The following is an 18,687-nucleotide window of genomic DNA, read 5'->3' on the forward strand; positions in this document are numbered from 1 at the left end:
ATTTATTCTTGAGTTGAAGGCTTGGATGCTTCTCCATCAACTTGGAACCTCCCCCCAATTACATTTAGCACACCATGAATGAACTTCGCCAGGATCTTTTGGTCAACCATTACCCTCCTTGCCCAGCCCGATCTAATTGTGGGTGCCAACAAGCACATTGACCTAGGCGTTGTCACATGCCTGTGGCAATTTGGAGGATGTGATCATGCTAAAGGATGGGGAGAGTGGGTGCCATTCAAGCCCCACCCCAGAGTGTACATCATCAATGTCACAGACATGGTTGAGATACTAAAATTCTTCACAGATATGGTTGAGGTACTAAAATTCTTCACCAAACTTTGGTTCATTAGCTTCATATGGAATCAACTAACTAAGCTCACAAACGACGATGTGTAGATTGTGAGGAATGGCATCCATAAGAGCATTTAGCACTGGGTAGTGGTGAATAGAAGGAAATGCATTTTGCCATAACTTCTATGATTTATACCCAAAAGCGGTGGTGAAGTCAACATCGGAGCTATTGACTCCAAATGATCTAGCTACCTATTCACCAATGAGTTTATGTGATCATTCCATGAAACTCACCATTGAGACTTGATAAGAATGGGGATAAGGTTAGCCATTAAGCTGGACAAGTGACTAATGAGAGCGGCTGTATTCACTGTGGAAATGTAACTGATATACGATCGTGTCCTATCTGCCACCGCTAAAATAGACATAAGACCATGTCCGATCTCCTTCCAATCGCATCTTCGCTCACCCATCGTAGATAGGTCATGTACTTGTCTCTTTTATAGCATAGAGTCCGTTCCTCTCTTTCCCTACTTCAACAATTTCTAGACTACATCAACCCAAACTACAAATATTAATCCAAACTAGGTTACATTCATCCAAATGTGTCCCCATTTATAGAAAATGAAATTTGATTTGTATTAGTCTGTCCCCCCATGCCATGTGGAAATTAAAGTAAGCTAGTATGATCCCCATGCAATGTGAAAATTAATGTACGTGAAAGAAGATTAACATAAGATCTTTGCCCTCCGATCTCCTCTCTTACCCCTGCTCTACTCTCTCTCCTACCCTACTTCCCTCCTCCCTTGTTCCCTACCCTTCGTCGAGCCCCTTCCTTCCCATTCCACGATCAATGCCCCACCACCTCTCTCCTTCCCCCTTCCTTCGCTCAAGCATCTTCCTCCCCCTCTCATGCTCCCCCTCAGCTCTCCCCATGGCCATCCCCCTCGCCACCGCTATTCCACCACCCCTCGCCTACCCATCTCTAACTCTCTCCTCCCTTACTTAGCTCTTCCTATCCCTCTCCTACCTCCCCTTTGTCCTTCCCCTCCCCTTCTTCCCTCCTCTCTTGCCCCTCCCCCCGTTGCCCTGCCTCTTTCTCCCTCCCTCACTACCCCTCCACCTCTTTGCCTCCTCCTTCCATCGCTCATCCCATCTCCTTCCCCTTAGCCCCTCAGCTCTTGCCAATCTCCTGCCCTTTCCCCTCCCCGGCACTCATCTGCCCTGCCCCTTGCCAACCCCCTTCACCTACCCTCCCCTCGCTCATCTCTCCCCTCTGTGAGCCCTCCTCTCCTTGCCCTCTCCTTGGCCATGTTCCTTGCCCCTCGCCCTTCCCTCCTTGCCCCTCTCGGCACCCTTCCCCTGAAAGGTCACCACAATGCCATCTAAGCACACAGGACCTTGCTAAGCACTAATTTGTAAGCAGCATATGACTCTTTGTACCACCTCATCATGCCCACTCTTTCTTTACAAAAACTTCGACAAGGCGTAACTTACAATGCAGGAGGAATTTACACACACTCCAAAAAGGAAAAGTGATCGCTTTTTTGAGCTCTGCGTGCCTATCAAGTTAGAATTATTGTTAGCAATTAGACACTGCCATTGAAGCAAAACGAAGCTCATGGTAAGACCTTTGCAACAAATGCTAAAGCAACGCATGAATGCAAAAATCATGCCAGAAGCACAAGTGCATGAGATGACCTTAGCACAAAGCATGGCATCCACACATAAAGCATCAAGGCACATGGTAGAACAAAGCATCATGCATCATGCTACATCAAGCAAAGAAGAGAACGCCATCGACATCAAACATCGAGAAGCAACAGCCTTGCCACCTTCAGTCCACATGTTTGTAAATCAAAACTAACCACATGAGAGTAGCCATGTCAGCACCCAAGGGAGGATTTGATCTTGTAAAAACCACACTTGACCACCTTATGTAGCAAGGTATGCACTAAGGGGAGGTGATGGAATGTAAATTCACATTTCGCCACCTTGCAGTAGCCAAAGGATCATGGCACCAAGAGGAGGTGTTGAGATATGGTGCCATGTGCACATAAATTAAAGGCAAAGGTATGGTATAGGAAAGAATTAAAGTAGCCACCCTAATATGTGGACTACATGATGTGGAGATGTGGATCAAGGATATCCACAAGGAGAGATGTGGATCAGAGGATCCCATAAGTGTTGACTATTCTAAGGGCACTCTCTATACAAGAGGCCTATCATGTAATGTAAAAGAAAAAAAAGGAATGCACATTCACTCAAGATTCTATTTATGAGTCCAAGCTAAGCTATCTTGGAACCTATTTGACTTGAGGTACATGTCATGAGCACTCTTCATCATGTCTCCACATAGGTTCCATCCACCTTAGAGTGCTCCATGGATCCCAAGGCATGCATGTTCTCACAAATGGTAGCAAATTACAATCTTTGTAATTAGTTTGATAGATTAAAATGATGATCTTTACAATTTTAGAGTGGTCCTCATTTCCACTAAAGTGCTCATATACATGTGTCACACAATGTAAGCTACAAGCTAAATTGATAATGTTTACAACTTTATAGTGGTCCTCATTTCCACTGAAGTGCTCATATACATGTGTCACACAACGTAAGCTACAAGCTATTAGAGTGCATTAAAGTATAGGCAATGTAAGGTGCAAGCTATTGGAGTGGTCCTTGTGGAGCGCAACTCTACTAAAGTGCCGATATGCATGACACAATGTAAGTTGCAAAATATTAAACTACAATAAAGAGATAGGCATCGCATTTAGATAGTTAAAGTGTTGTTAGTGTGCTTTGTATGTGGGCCACATCTTCTTTTGTGCACGTTCTCAATTGTGCTCATTGCTATTATGCATGCCATTTGTTGAGTTTTGTTCTTCTTGTTTATCTTCCATATGTTATTTTGTCTCATAGCATTGAGTCGCTCTTTATCATATTCAGTAGGCCAAGCCCATTGATTTCATTTGCTTGGATAATTGTCTTCTATAAAGCTCCTCCTTGCATGCTCATTGCATGGCTAGCCTATCTTAACTACATCAAATTTGTTGTCATGAAAACCTTTCACTCCTTAAGATACATGAGACATCTTTATTCTTAGCTACATTCCCCAGAATAGCTTATGTGCCTCATTGTAGACCTTCCCCAGGGTAACTCACACACATAGTTACCTTACAAATTCCTTTGAAAGTTTTTTTGGGTGTCTTCTCGTATCTCTGCTATTCCACATGGAAAGATTTATCTTCTAGGATATGATAGGGTCTTAGGTACTAAGGATTTCCTTGTGATTAGCTCCCGAAGATAGTTTAATACCTTTTTTGGGGGACATAAATATAGATTAATTTATCTCACTCATTTGTCTACCCTTGATAAAACCTTTTTGCTCTTGTAATATCCAAGAGCCCATACTCTTTTAGATTCTCATATCTAAATCTTTTGCATATATTTGTAACAATGGTTGAGAATTGTGTAGTCTAGCAATGACTCGCATGTCGTGGGGATCTTGCAAGAATGCCGATGGAGTACTCCTCTAAGCGACTCTAAATTGAGAGAAATGCACGAAAATGCCATCCACTAGTGTTACTCCATTGGCTCCCGGCTTGTTGTGATCGTGAATCCATAAGGAGAAGAAGAGGCTTGGGGAGAAGGAAGTGGAGAGGAAGAGAAGAAGAAGGGAAAAGGAGAAGAGAACATGGCATTCACAAAAGGCACTATGAGGGAACAAGAGACAACTCCAAAGAGGAGGAGGAGAGCTTGTATTCCAATGTGTGCAACCAACAAGTGGACCAAATTCAACCATTTGGCCTTTTATACATGCCACCTTTTGAAGGGAGGGCCACCTATTCCCTTTATACCACTCTCTTTCCTCATACTTTACAATCAACTTGGGCATATTTGGCTTCAAGGCACACTCCCAACTCTAGGGACTTGCCACGATCGATCAAATGACATTGCCAACTAATGTAGTTTACAAGCATGATCAAAGTTCTCTAGTTTTTTAACTCTTCTTTATAGCTACGCTTAGGATCAGATTAATGATACCTCCATTCACATGAGTAAGAATCTGTTGGCTTTGAATACACCCTTGCTAGATCTTGATAAGTTTAGGACCAAAAATATCCTAGAGACACTTATAGAATGCAACTAAGAGTCCATCCTCTCTTGGAGTCTTGCCATCTGCCATTGCATCAGTAACATGTTGAAGTTCCTTAAAACACAAGAGTTCTTCTAGATGTAGGATCTCTAAATTCTGCACAACTTTTCGTCTTACCTGAGTGCATTATTCTCTAGCTCTTTTAACTTCCTCTTATGTCTCAATGGATGTAGAATGAATAGATTAAAAATGTTGACAAACCATCTCTAGATTCTCCTCAGGGGAGCCAGCTAGAGTTTGATCTATCTTTTTTAGCTTGGGGACCTCTTCATTGGTCCTTTTTCTTCTGATGAGTTTAAAGGTTTCTTTAGTTGGCCTGGCTATCCTACTTGCCCACCACTCTCTCACATAGATTTTGGCTTCATTTAGTCTAATTTATTCTTGTAGTCTGGGCTCTCTTTTAACCACCTTAAGTTCCTGTTACACCTAATAATCTCCCTATCAAACTTCATCTCCAAGTCCACTATAGTGAGTTTTTGTTCATTCTCAAAGCTTTGACCTTTGCCCTATTTCTCCTAGCTTCCTTAAGAATTCTTTGAGTAGCCTGAATTGCATGAGACCAGGAATCGGCAACAACTGTTCTATGTTCTTCAAAAGCAACTTCCCAAGCACGCTTTATTTGCTACTACTGAACACTCTTAATTTGAAACAAACTTGGGTCAACTTTCAAACTAGGAGGAGGTCTTTTTGCCCTAAGTTACCAAAATCATAGACCATATGGATAGACTTGTGATAAAAAAGGGTTTGTGTTGAATGAACTTGAGTAGAATGGCAAATTGTTGAATCTAAGATACCAGCAAAACCAACATCCACTAGCTCTAGTAAGTGTCTTTGAGATGCTCCCAAGAAAGTAGCTCAGCCCCCTTGACCATTGATCCTTTATTTAACCACCTTTAGCTTTGGTTTCCACCAAGTTAGATCTTTCAAAGACACCCTGGTTTGAATTTTGCTTTGGACCCCAGTGGGAGAATAGATAGAAACTATAGTGAAGCACACATTTTAAGCTTTTTGCTATATATCTATCCACCTGTTTGCATTATTTGTAGTCTCATTCGAAATGCAGTGAGAGAGAACACCTACAGTTGTAACACCTTTACCTTCTTCATGTCTTGTCTAGAACCATAGTCTTCTTTAATCAACTGACAACAACCTCTGTTCTAAACAGAGCCAGTAGCTTCAACCTCCTGTAAGGCTAGGAACATTGGAGAAAGGGCATTGGACCTTAACCAATCGACTACTTCTACCCCTCTTGAAGGGTTAGTTAAACCACACACATTTAGTCTGAGGAAAGATATGGGCTTTTTTGTTGTTCTCCTTTTTAGCCTTGGGGGCACGGCTCTTAGGTAAAACTCAAGAACCCTTAACCCGGGAGATCCTTATTTTGTTTTGAATGGTGGCAAGAGCTTTCCTTGCACTATAAAGACTTTCTCTCCTATCTCGGGAGGTGGTAGATTTTTCTATGAATTATCACCATCTGCTAAATATGTGACCATTGCATATCTCTTGTTGATGTCTTCCTCATAATCTTTTGGCCATCCTTGTCTAACTTCTCTAGTGTTTGTCCATATTTTCATGTATCTATTCTTCAGTTTCTATGTCAACAAGAACCTCAAAAGTATTCTAAACATTAGTGGGCTCAATATTTATTGGAGCAAAAAGATTCTCATCTATCTTTGTTTCATTAATTGGAGGAGCTGAGCTAGTAGAAGCTCGAGCAATCCATTTGGCTTTATCAATAGGAGGGGGCTAGGGGTCTTTGATTGTTTTATTCTTTCCCTTTCTATGAAAGAAATCTCTAACAACATGGGTTGCCAACCCACACAAGAATTAGGAATTATGAAGTTTTTTGTAAAATAATGGCTGTTCCTTGTAGATTTTCTCATTTCTAGTCATAATCATTAAGGTATTAGGCAATTCCTTAACCAAGTCTATGTAGACACAAAATTGAGGATTGCTCGGAGGGTTAATGAACTATTCTAGTTTTCCCCCTAATACCTCACCTAAGCTAGCACAGACCTTGTCATCTTTGATTATAGAGAGAAAATACAAATGAGGAAGCTCCACCCACATAGGGATATTGGTAGATCTCGATTTGTTAAGGGAGAAATTTGGAAACCACATCTCAAGCTATAAAGGCTGGTTTCTCCATGTCCACAGGCCATGGTCCAAGGCTCTGTAAGCCATGTCCCTTTCTCAAAGAGAAAGAAGCAATACCCCTTTCTCATAAAATAAACATTATTGACATTAAGGCCCTTTCTAGTCCAGCTAGTGCACACCTAATTTTTTATGTAAGCAACCAAAGGCCTACAACCTAGCAAGAATCCTATCAAGGCATGTGTCTTTAACCATTCCAAGGATTCATAGTGCAAATATTTTTCTCAAGACGCTATGGCAATCTTACCTTCATAACAATCTTACCTTCATAACTAGGGCATGCCTCCTCTTTAGATTGCACACCCTTAGCTCAAAATTGAAGTGTATGCCCCCATGGTCTAGTTCCATGCTCCTCTGTTGCATGTTTGTGGGGGAGGGAGGGGGAGTTCTCTAGACCTGTTTTGGAGTCTATGCATGTGTCTAGGTGGGTAAGTCTTTCTAAGCCTATGATAGCATCTCCTTTTGGGCATGCATGCACATCCCCAATGCTGGATTGTTCACCTGCCTATGTCCTAGTCTTTTGTACCAAGGCGGAGGGAAGCTATAGGTCTAATCATGGGGAGGGACGTTCCTTCCTTTGGAGGGATTGGCTAAGTCTTTTCCAAGGAGGCTTGGGGGAACTTTTCTAGGGAGGCTTTTCCAAATGCAAAGCATCTCTACATGCATCTTGGGATCTAGTACCAAAGGTATATCCTTCTCTCTCCTAAGAGCTAACATATCTTCCTTGTTTGAGTCCAATCCCTCTTTCTCCTCCTATGCCTCCAAAGAAATGATCATGCTTGGGAAAAAGCATGGAAAATATCCTTCATATGACGGCCTCTATTCCTAAGTACTAAAACTCTCTTAAGCCTACCACTTGACTTGACTCCAAAACCATGATCAGAGGGAGGAATCTTTCTAGGTATAAGAGAAAAGCTCACTATCCTTTCCTAGTTCAAAAGGGTTAAATGTCAATCTTTGGAAAGCATCAATCTCAAAGGGAAAGGGACCCCCAAATCTAACAGATCTTTCTATGAAGGGACACACAGTCCCATCACCTCCAAAAGTACTTGTGTTCTTAACAACAAGAGTTTGGCTATAAGAGGAAGGGTGAAGGATAGGCGGTGGTTCTCTCGCATCGCTCCCAACCTCCACCTCCATCTCTCGATCCTCAATTATTTCTCTTTGTTGTTTCCTAAAAATTCTATCTAGTCTTCATCTTATCATCTAGTTTAATACTTTTGTGAAGTTTAAGTCACAACTGGAGTAAGGAGCGAATGAGTGCATGGGTTAAGAAGGGATTAGAGGAGGTATGGGACGATTAGTGGGCTTGGTATGTGGGGTGGTTAAAAAAAAGTGTAAAGGGAAGATTTCAAGGGGGTACATAAAAGAATAATTCATAGTTAGGGAAGTATTCGTGTGTGTGTGTGTGTGTAGTAGTAGTAGTAGTAGTAGTAGAAATTTACAACACCCCTTTTCATAGTGAAGAGTAGACAAATTTGGAGTAGGGAAGAGAAATGTTTAATAAATAAACTGCAATAAACATTAAAAAAAACGAAGTAGCATCATTAAAGGATGAATAAATTTTTCTTAAAAGAGAAAATGTGAGCAGTAAGGCTTTGATAAGTCGTCGTTGGTAGCATCACTTTTATTGAAGAGGGGAGTCTACGTACCTGCCACAATCCAACAAGCAAAATAGTGAGAACCAATTTTAACTTTGGTTGGGAAGACAGATGTCATTAACACCCCTCCCTTGTTATTGGAGTCAAAATAAAAATAGATGCTTAGGTCACACTCTTATCAGGCTCAAGTAGCGAAGATAATGAACCTTTGTTTTTTTTTAATAAAAGGTTTAATACAGAGCAATGTTTAGCAAAATAATTTTAAGAAGTAAGAATAATGCACTTTTGTAAAAAAGAGGGTTAATACAAATTGAAGGGGTGGTTTGAAGGGGTTAAAAGAGGAGGAAAAGATCCTTAAAAAGTGTAAGCAAAGAGGAAAAAATTGGGGTAAACCATAGTTTTAAAAAACCAAAGAAATTAATTGAGATTTAAGGTGCCATGGAATAAGAAGAAGTAAGGTAAGGAGTTTTTAGTTATAGTGAGAGGGGTTAAAGCAAAATAGAGAGGGGGAACTAGATGTAATTAAATAGAAAAGAGGATTTTAAAATTGAGAGGAGGGAAAGTTAAAGGTATGTAGATAGAAAGGGGAGAAAAACTAGTAAAAAGAATAGAAGGGGGGAATTAATTAGTGGGGGGAAAGAAGGAAAATAATTTAAATACCAAGGGGGAGGGGGGGAGTGGGGAAGCGCATGTAAAATAGGACCAAATTAGAGGAGAGAAACTAGGGGGGTATGACCATACTAAATTAGGTAAAGGAAGGGACAAAGTCGTGGGACACGTGTGCAAAAAAGTTTAGCTAGGAAAAGGAAGGGAAAATCGAGAGGACTTAAGGGGCGTTCTCCTCTAACCAAAAGCCATGCAAAGGATAGTATGAAGGGTGCAGTTACCTGCAACCATGCAGTGGAGTGAAAGGAGTTTTGGAGTGTGGCAACGAGGCCAATGGTGCAGCAGTCGAGGGTGAGAGTTTGGAGCATGGCAGCGAGGCAAGTAGTCACAGTAGTAATGGAGGTCCAAGTGGGGGAGCATCGATGCTTTGAAGAGCAGTCTTTTGAGGGGTAATACAGGTGATAAAGCGCATGGATGGTAGCAAAGGCAATAGCGGGTAGCACAAGCTAAGCAAGCGGGGAGATAAAGAAGCGGCAGCAATAGACAATGATTACGGGAAGGGACTTGGAAGTACAAGGTTCGCACAAGCGGAGCAAATATAGAAAGGAAAGGAAAGGGTTGTAATTAGGGAGTAATAAGGGCTTAACATAGAAAAAAGGAAAAGACAGACGAAAGGAGGGGGAAGTTAGAGAGAAGATAGGGAGAGGGGAGAGAGTAAAAAGGGAGGTAAGTAGAGAGAGAGGGAATGGCAACACACAGAGAGAGAGAGAGAGAGAGAGAGAGAGAGAGAGAGAGAGAGAGAATAATGCCAATAGTAAATGCGTAAACCACTTCTGCAAAATAGATATAAAAGTTAGTAAAAAATAAGGCGAATCCCAACACAACTAGGGATTATCCCTGCTAAAGAATTATCCTATGGATGTGAATTAATTGTACGGCACTAGCCCAACCAAAGGCTAATTGGGAAATCAAAGTGTGTGTTTGGATTGGGAAATCAAAGTGTGTGCATGACAATTGGGAACTTGTGTCTATCTAGTGGAGAAAGACCTTTGCATGTTGCTTTCTTGAGTGCTGAAACTACATAAGAGGTGTTGGAGTTGCCAACAATGTACAATAGTTATGTTGTGTTTGACCTCCCACCATCTCCTCATGAATCTCTAATGGTTGGCATGGATCAAAGGTCTGATGGCCATGTTTGGACACTCTACCACAAGCATGCGGGACTCTTTCAATGGAATAGTTTGAATAACTAGATGTGCAGGATATTTGAGATGCTGCAATTTGGGCTGTCTTTACATGGAGCACACTAAACTTTGTAACAAGACACATTGGAAGGGAGAATTGAGGAAAGCATGTCCAGTAGGTCCAATCGATAGAGAATGTGGTAGCTTGGTTTGTGCTCGTTGTGGTGAGGCACTAGTACGTGTTGCGCAATGTGGTGCTTTCATTTACTACTACATTCCACATGTTTGGGAACAAACTACAAGGTGTGCAGTGCATGTAGGTGTTCATGAGCATCCGGTGGATAAAGGTAGCAGTCATCGCAAAAAAAAAACATGTGGATGATATGATAGAACCTCTCGGGGTCATGCAAAAAATTTGAGGTTAGTGTTGCTGAAGATATTGTCATGGAAATGTTGACTGGCAGAAAAGAGGATGCAAAAAAGGAGCTAGATGAGGCTAGTTTCCAAGAGGTTCTTCTAAGTATTACACCATTGTTAGAAAGAAGACGAATTCAGAGAGATGTTCAGTAAGTAGACATGGTTTTGAAGGTGTGGACAATGGGCTTGATGCAATAATGGATTTGAAAAGGCATTGCAGACATGCATTCCTACATAGCATAGGCTTTTCCCTAGCCAACTATCAGATGATCAATAGCATCATGGTTGTAAGATGCCCACTGTTGGTCCAGGATCAGGAATTAACTTAGAATGAGACGAGTTGGAAGCTTGGGTGCATTTTGATAATGTCCACTGAGTAAGAGGATGGTCCACCATGGGTTCCCACATCTATGACCCATTCATCAAAGAGCTCATGATGATGGCTAAATGTGAATTCAATATTGAGGAAAATGGTGGACAGATAAAGTTTTGGCAACTGCTTAATGAAAATTTTAAAAATAATGGGTTCCCCTTATCGGGATTTAGAGGTTTCATGGTCGATCGTACGGGAGCAAATTGGCTTGCAGTTCATACCATATACAATGAAGGGCCTTCCAATGTAATGGAATGGTAAGGAGACAACTTGTAGTTTCCATTGAGAGATGCATGATAGAGCACACAAGGAGATGCAATAGGTCACCATTTTAGGAAGAGCAAAAGCAGTTGTGCCAAAATTGGAGGAGAGCAGCATCTGATGCCAATGCAGAGATTTGCAAGGAGGCTCTGAGGAAATGGTGGACACCTTTGCACATGAAAGATGGTGAGTTGCCTGACCTTGAGAATTGGATGGCATGGTGGACGTTTAGGTTTCCTAGTGGGGGGGTCATTTCTTGAAAAAGAGGTGAAAAACATAAGGACAATGGATTTGTCCCAGCAGTGACTTTATCCAAGCACTCCAGCATGCGGGCTGCTCATGGGTATGCTAAATATATAAGCTTGTATGAGGCTAGTGCTATAGACTTAGCATTGTTTGTACTAGAAAGTGCACACTACTACACTTACATGAGTGGCAAACATTTAGGGACAAGTCCTAGTCTAGATAAATTGAGGGAGAGGATGATGATAGGTGCTTCTAGTAATGTGTTTACAAAAAAGCTTGTTGATGTGGCTCACAATGTCATAGAAGAAGCTGGTTGCAAACACCTAAAATGCAAAGGCCCTCTATGGAGCAAACCCAGGTTAGAAGAAGAGGCTCTACCACTCTTGCTGCTACAATGATGGAGCATGATAGTCATAGGACGGAGTATATTTATGTTCCTAGCAAGCGGCCAGTTGGTGGGAGGAGAGTAGGATCATCAAGTGTAGAAGAATTTGATGATCTATATACAAAGAGAGTGTTGTGCATGATGCTAATTGGGATCTCAAGAGAATAGAGCCACATAGTGTGGTCACATTCTTTGGATTTATTGCTAAAACAAAGACTGGGTGTGGAGCACTCATAAATGTAATGGGTCTAAGTGCGAGTGCGAGTGTCCCTGCACCTTGCTTCCTTGCTTAAAGGGTAGAAGGCAACATCCTAAAGACAACATCCTAATGGTATCAAACAGTAGTTTGTGTGGTTTTGCAATACCTCTGTGGCCCATACTTGGTGTGTTGATTAGTCTATTTTGGGTGTTCTTGGTCATTCACCTGGGGTGTGGAAGGTTGCAATTGGGACTTCCATTAAAACACAAGAAAAGGAGCAATTGCAATAAGCAGGTTTGTGCTTGAGGAGGATGACGGTCTACATGTGGAGGGAGCACACGAGCCAAGGAGTGCTGCAGCAATGAGTCATGTTCTTTCGGGGCGAAGGGATAATAGAATAGTAAAGTGGCATCAAAGTTGAGTAAAGATTTTCAAGGAGAGGATTCAAAATGCTCAATGTTTAAATGCTGAAGTTCTGCAAGAGAAGATAACTATTCCAAATGAAATGCATCTATCTCATGTGCGTACAGAGAGTTCTTTTGCAAAAGGCCTTACATACACAATGACAATATCATGATTCTCTTGCAAGGACTTCATGGAATGAGATGCAAAGAAAGGGATGTACATTCTATACAAACACATCTACTTTGTCTTCATGGGTGTTATGAGATCGAGTGACAAAGTGCATAAGTTCATGCACTAGGCTGCACCACTTACAAAGGTTGTTGTTCAAGGCTTTAGCTTCTTGTCAAAACCAACCAAGTATTAGCAATGGACTTGGTTAATTTTCGAGACCATAGAGGAGACATTTTGGTTGGGGGTAGGTATTTGGAATATGTACGTGGGTGTACTAGCAAATTATGATATATCCCTCAGTATGTAATTTTTGAAAGATATTGCCAGTCCAATGAAAATATGAGATAACTCTTTTGATTTGCTTGTACATGTACAAATCCCTTTGATCTACTTCTTGTTCAAGTATGGCTCTTTTTGTTTGAGAGCAAAGATTGGTATACATGTAAAAGGTAGGGCAAGAGACATCTACCTCCAGAGTTACAAATTCATGGACAATTTTTGGAGATGGTCAAGTCTTCTAGGCAAACATTTATTATAATGAAGCAAGATAGACATAAAAACTTACATCTGCTTTGCACCAAACCACTATCCACTAATAGTAAAGCGAGGTCCTTCCTGGGCAGGTGTAGACATGGCTGTACTTTTTACCCAAGAGTAAATCGTTTGACATCAATGATTGCTACTTTTGCAACATTGATAAATGAACTCTAGTGCTAAATTTGAAAGTGTAGGATCACTCAAAGTTTAGGCTCGCTCAAATTCTAATAACTCCCTCATTGCACCATTGCAATCCTATGCACTTGCATTTCCTTGAGTCTATCTCCAATCCGTTGCATCCCTCCAGAATGGTTATGGGCCCACGATCACCCTCATCGTTTTCTAACCTGGTCATTCATATCTAAGCCTTCTCCCCCACTCTGTGTCCCTTCTGTCCAGCTATCTAGCTCCCCACCTAGTCATGTCTCACAGCCATATGATGGCTTTGGATCCCATTTCCCTGCTCAACACCCGCATCCTTGAAAGGCTCGAGGGACCCAACTATGCACTTTGGAAGTGGAAAATCTGCACGGTTTTTGAGGAAAAGAACCTATGGAAAATCATCACTGGTGCTGAGAAAGACCCCATTTCTCACAACGTCCATCCTTCACAAGTGGATGGTAGCCAATCATCCACATAGGTTGCATTGTCTCCCGATACCAAAACACTCGTTCCATTCACCAATGCACCTTCTAGTTCCACAACACCACAACCCAACAAAGGAACACCCATCCCCATTGTTAACATTCCCCTCTAGCTCCATAGCTCCATCAATTGATGACACTACTCAGATCCTACCATTTTGTGCACGAGAAAGGTAGGCCAAACTAATTATATGCCTCACCCTTGGCAAAGTCCATGCTAGTCAGGTCCAAGACTACCTCACCACTTTTGAGACCTCAGAAATGTCGAGTCACCTATGAAGAACTAAATGTGGGCAACAATATGACTCTCCAACGGACCTTGAACTAAACGAAGATGAAGGAGGGTGAGGCGGTCACACCACACTTGGAAAAGATTAAAGAGCTCATGTGCCAACTCAAGGCTACATGCACCCCTGTCCCTGCTACTCAATTAGTATTCGCCATCCTTGGTAGCATGGCTCCCTCCTACGACCCCTTGATCATGGCAATCAAAGGAAGGGGGGGTGCCATCTTAGTTCCTCTCATCAGTAGCTAACTCCTCCAAGAAGAAGCACGATGCAAATGCGCATGTACTCCCAAAACGAGCATGCACTCTTAAGTGGTCCTAGCATTCTTGGCAGACCTCCACCTTTCGCGGCCAGCAAGAAGCCTGCACCAAGCCAAGTACCACGTGCTCCTAGCTGCCTCCAACGACAAAGACAATCACAACAGGAAGGGGTCTTGTGATCCACACAACAAAGCTATATGCACTCCTATCGGTGAAATTTGCCCAAACAAACAGTGCGGAGTCTAGGTGGTACTCAGCCCCTCCCACCAAGAGTCTAGTATCACTACCTCTATCTCTGCTGCCCTAGCCCTAGCTCCTCTAATGTGTGACAGTTGCTGATCTCTGTTCTCCTCCTCCGTAGGAAGCTTTATCTAAGGCCCAAAGGAGCGTGTAGACCCACTATCCCATGTGCCCAATAGATATGTGTATGTTGACCAAGCATGCACCCCTTTGGATCCCGAACCTTTAGGTGCCATAGCAATGGTTGCCTGTCAAACTCCTCCTTGCAAGTGGGATCGACTCTAATAAGACCAAGTGACAAACACTTCTAGACCCTAAGCATGCTTGTCATCAAGGGGGAACTCTTCCTTGTGAGAGGCACAAAAATATTGATCTGAAAGATGATTGTCACTGATTACCTATACAAGGGGTGTTGTTGAGTAGACTACACTACATGAAGAGCTTCCAAGGCTTCGAGCGAGACCTTGCACTATCAACTCACCCAGGGGGGGTTTACTTTGCATTTCAAGATCAATGATGCCAAGGCCCCCCTAGGCTAGTTGCAAGATCATTGTCTGTAATGCCACTCTGGCTTCGGGTGTTCCAGGTGCCATCTAAACTTGCTCAAAAATATTGCATACCAGATGCCTTAGTTGCCCCTAGCAGCCCCTGTGAAAACACCATCATGAGTCTATGTACTAGGCTGTAGCAAGGATTACCTGGTTCACCTCTAGGGCTATGCCTACTAAAGAGAATTTGGCCAAGCTCCAATAGAGAAGCTTTCACTACACACTCTCCAAGACCGAGGCTATCTACTCCACAAAGATATCCATGCCTGCCTAGCACCTGAGATACTGCTCTGTCTGCCCCCCTGGAACTCATCTTAAACCAAGAGGTGCCCCCCAATCGCACCTGAGATACTGCTTTGTTTCCCCCCCTGGGATTCGTCAAAAACCAAGGGGTGCCTCCAATCTTGAATCTCTTGAGCCTCCTCAATGGTGGCCACTAATTTGGCTAAGTTGATCCTAGCACCCAAAGCCATTCAATGCATAGCCAGACCTCTTGCCGAGCCAAAACTGGAATTAAGTCCATGGTCTAGTTCTTGCCCAAGCGGCCTACTACTTTGACTCTTTGCCACTCAAGCGAATCAAAAATCCCATCTGCCTCTGTCTATGGCTTGAGAAGGCCCTCAAGTCCTGCTCTGTCAAGTTAGTGCTAGAAGAAGCCAAGGGATGGTCACACCAACTAAATCCCAGAGAGGTACCTTGGTTCTCAAGAACTGCCCGTACCAATGGTGGGGGCTTGAGGGTCTGTGCAGTCCCTCCGACCAAGCCCTACGAATCATGGCCTCAACCTTTGTAACTTGTGTGGGTGCCCCCCTCAAATGAGGAAATTCATGCTCTTGTTCCATTGCCTCTACACGAAGGCGTCTCCATGTTCTAAAGGACCTAGCTCAGCCGTTGTCCCTTTGTGCCTAGCCAATGTGTGTTTGCTATCCTAGCAAACCTCCCTCGTGATTCACACCTTAGGTGCCATATGAATGCCTGCTTCCCAAAGTCCACTAGATTCCACTAGACAACCATTGCCAAACCCTATGAAGGCTATGCATATTAAGGTGGAAGCCCTTCCAAGCAAGGGGAGGCTCAAAAAAATCCATCCACTCTGATCTCCCAAATTGCATAAATGACCTAGGTAGGTCTCCACACGAGCTAGGGGTAGGACTAAATATAGCCAATGGCACAAAAAAGAGAAGGGGAGAGGATGAATAGAGGGAAGGGAAGATGAGTAGAGTAGAGCTAAATGGGGGGGGGGGAGGTAGTTGATGTAAAAGCTATGGAGAGGGGAAGGTAGGCACAATGAGTAGGAGGGGATCATTTTTTTGTCACTCAATGGTGGAACTTTATGCAAAGCTCCACCATTGAGCAAAATAGTCACAATCAACAAGGTCTTTTCACCTAGATCTATAGAGGCTTTGGGATAAAGATCCTCTTTGAGGAAGTCCAAAGGAGGTTCAACCTAAAAATACTTCATGGTCACTTCCATGGTGGTCAAGATGGAGAGCAAACAAGGATACCCCATGCTATTGGGACGACATGACCGAAAGGTGCCAACGTGCTATAGGATTGTGGAATGGAGACCCTCACCATTGCACATGATAGGCAAGACATGAAAATTGGGATGGATAAAGCACAATCAAGAAGAAATGCAAGCCAAAATGCTGAGGGGGGGAAGAGGCATATGCCTCAAAAATTGAAGAAAAGCTACTTGCTCTGAAAATTGTGCAATTTGTGTTACTGTTGAGCTAACTAGGGCATTGTAGTAAGTCACATGTGATCATCCATACAACCATGCTAATAAAACTCCCACCTTGTACATGCCTAATATAAAGGCATTACCCTTTGTAACCTAGCTTGGCTCGATTCAATGCATAGCCAATGTAACCCTCTCCAAGTCTCAGATTGAGTGGGGATGTTGTAAAGAGGAAAATGAGTCATGAAGGCACATGGGTCTCATATCGAAGGACCCACGTGGATTATGGCTATTGTACTTTGTGGTGATGATGGATGTAAATTAGTATGAAGACAAGGTTGAACACAAGTGTGGGAGCTCCTAACCCTTAAAAGTGGAGCTGTTGGCCTTTATTAAAAGGGTCTAGAATCTCAATGGACTGAAATACAAGGCTTGAACCTTTGTATAGATCAACGCCTATCATGTGCTCTTCTCTCTCTCTCTCTCTCTCTCTTCTCATCTCCTTCTCATGCACATCATCTTAGGATTACTCTTCAAGCTTCCATTGCTCTACTCACTCTCTTGCCCACCTAGCTTCCATTGCACACCCTAAACCTCGAATCACAATGAGTTCTACATGTTTGTAATTTTGTTTCATTGTCTCTGTAATTTTAGGCTAATTTTGGTAGGTTTACTTACCCTAGGCAAAACTATTGTTGTTTTTTCTTGTCTAACAAAGTCATGTCTACAACTCTTTGGACCATGTATTTTGTACTTTTTTTTTCCCAATCTCATAGATCCTTACAGGCCTCCTACAAAATTAATACAAGCATTTCATTTCATTTCTCTCTCTCTCTCTCTCTCTCTCTATATATATATATATATATATATGTATATATAGATAGATAGATAGATAGAGAGAGAGAGAGAGAGAGAGAGAGATGCACTCATGCATGCACGAATACACACACCCGCATGCGTGCACGCACACGAACATATCTGCATGTTGGTGGGGGTGGGCAGCAAGGTAGAGAGTGTCGTAAAAGGGGAAAGAAAGATGGAAGAGACAAGGAGGGAGTAGTAGTAGAGAAAGCACAATGGGAAGAGGCTAATGAGGATAGATGAAAAATGGTGAGCTCTCTCTGTGTATCAGGCATGGTAGAGGGTGTCATAAAAGAGGCAAGAGGGGAAGAGAAGGATACAAGGGGAGTGGTAAGACAAAAAGCACAATGATCACAAGCTAACGAGGATAGAATATTCGTAGGAGTGAGTGAGATGATAAGAGAGAGAGAGAGAGAGAGAGAGAGAGAGAGAGGAGGAGGAGGAGGAGGAGGAGGAGGAGGAGGAGAAAGGGGGCGGGAGAGTCTTTGTCTTTGGATTAGAAAGTGCTATTCATTGGTCTTCTGAATTGTTTTCTCTTGGTTCATCCCCCAAGTGGTCTTCTTGTCATTGTTATAGGTAGACAAAAGTGACCTTAGGTTCAACAACCTTTTTATCATCATAGTACAATCTTCTCCCTTTAAAAGCTACAAGTGAGTTCTAAATGATGAAATAAAAAGAGATTAAAAATTTGAAACCATTCAATAATAAAAAACATGACACCACAAAATGTATATGAATGAAAGTCCTTATGAAATGAACATGTATTTGGCAATAATTGCATGATCTTTTGGGAAAAATAAAGTTTTATCTTATTGAAGCACTCTTTAAGTCCACAGAAGCTTGTGGTAAATTTATTAATTCATTGGGAATGGTTCCTTCTCTAGTTATTCATTGTTGAATTTGGTCTTCTAGATTCTTGTCCTCTCAACTCATCTTCTAAGTGGTCTGGTGGCCATTTTTACAGGTAGACAAACGCTACCTTGGGTTCAAAGGTTTTTTAATCATGGTCATATAATCTTCTTCCCTTGTAAGGTGTAATCGAGTTCTACGATGCGATGAAAAGAGGTGAAGTTTTTGAAACCTATGAAGAGAACATGTATTTGGCAATAATCTATGTAAATGCATGTTTTTAAAAGCAAAATAAGGTTCTATATTTATTGAAGCATTTTTAAAGTAA

The sequence above is a fragment of the Dipteris shenzhenensis genome, chromosome 17, assembly GCF_047967505.1.
Source record: "Dipteris shenzhenensis isolate YYH24624 ecotype China chromosome 17, Dip_SZ_1.0, whole genome shotgun sequence".
NCBI classification, from domain to species: Eukaryota; Viridiplantae; Streptophyta; class Polypodiopsida; order Gleicheniales; family Dipteridaceae; genus Dipteris; species Dipteris shenzhenensis.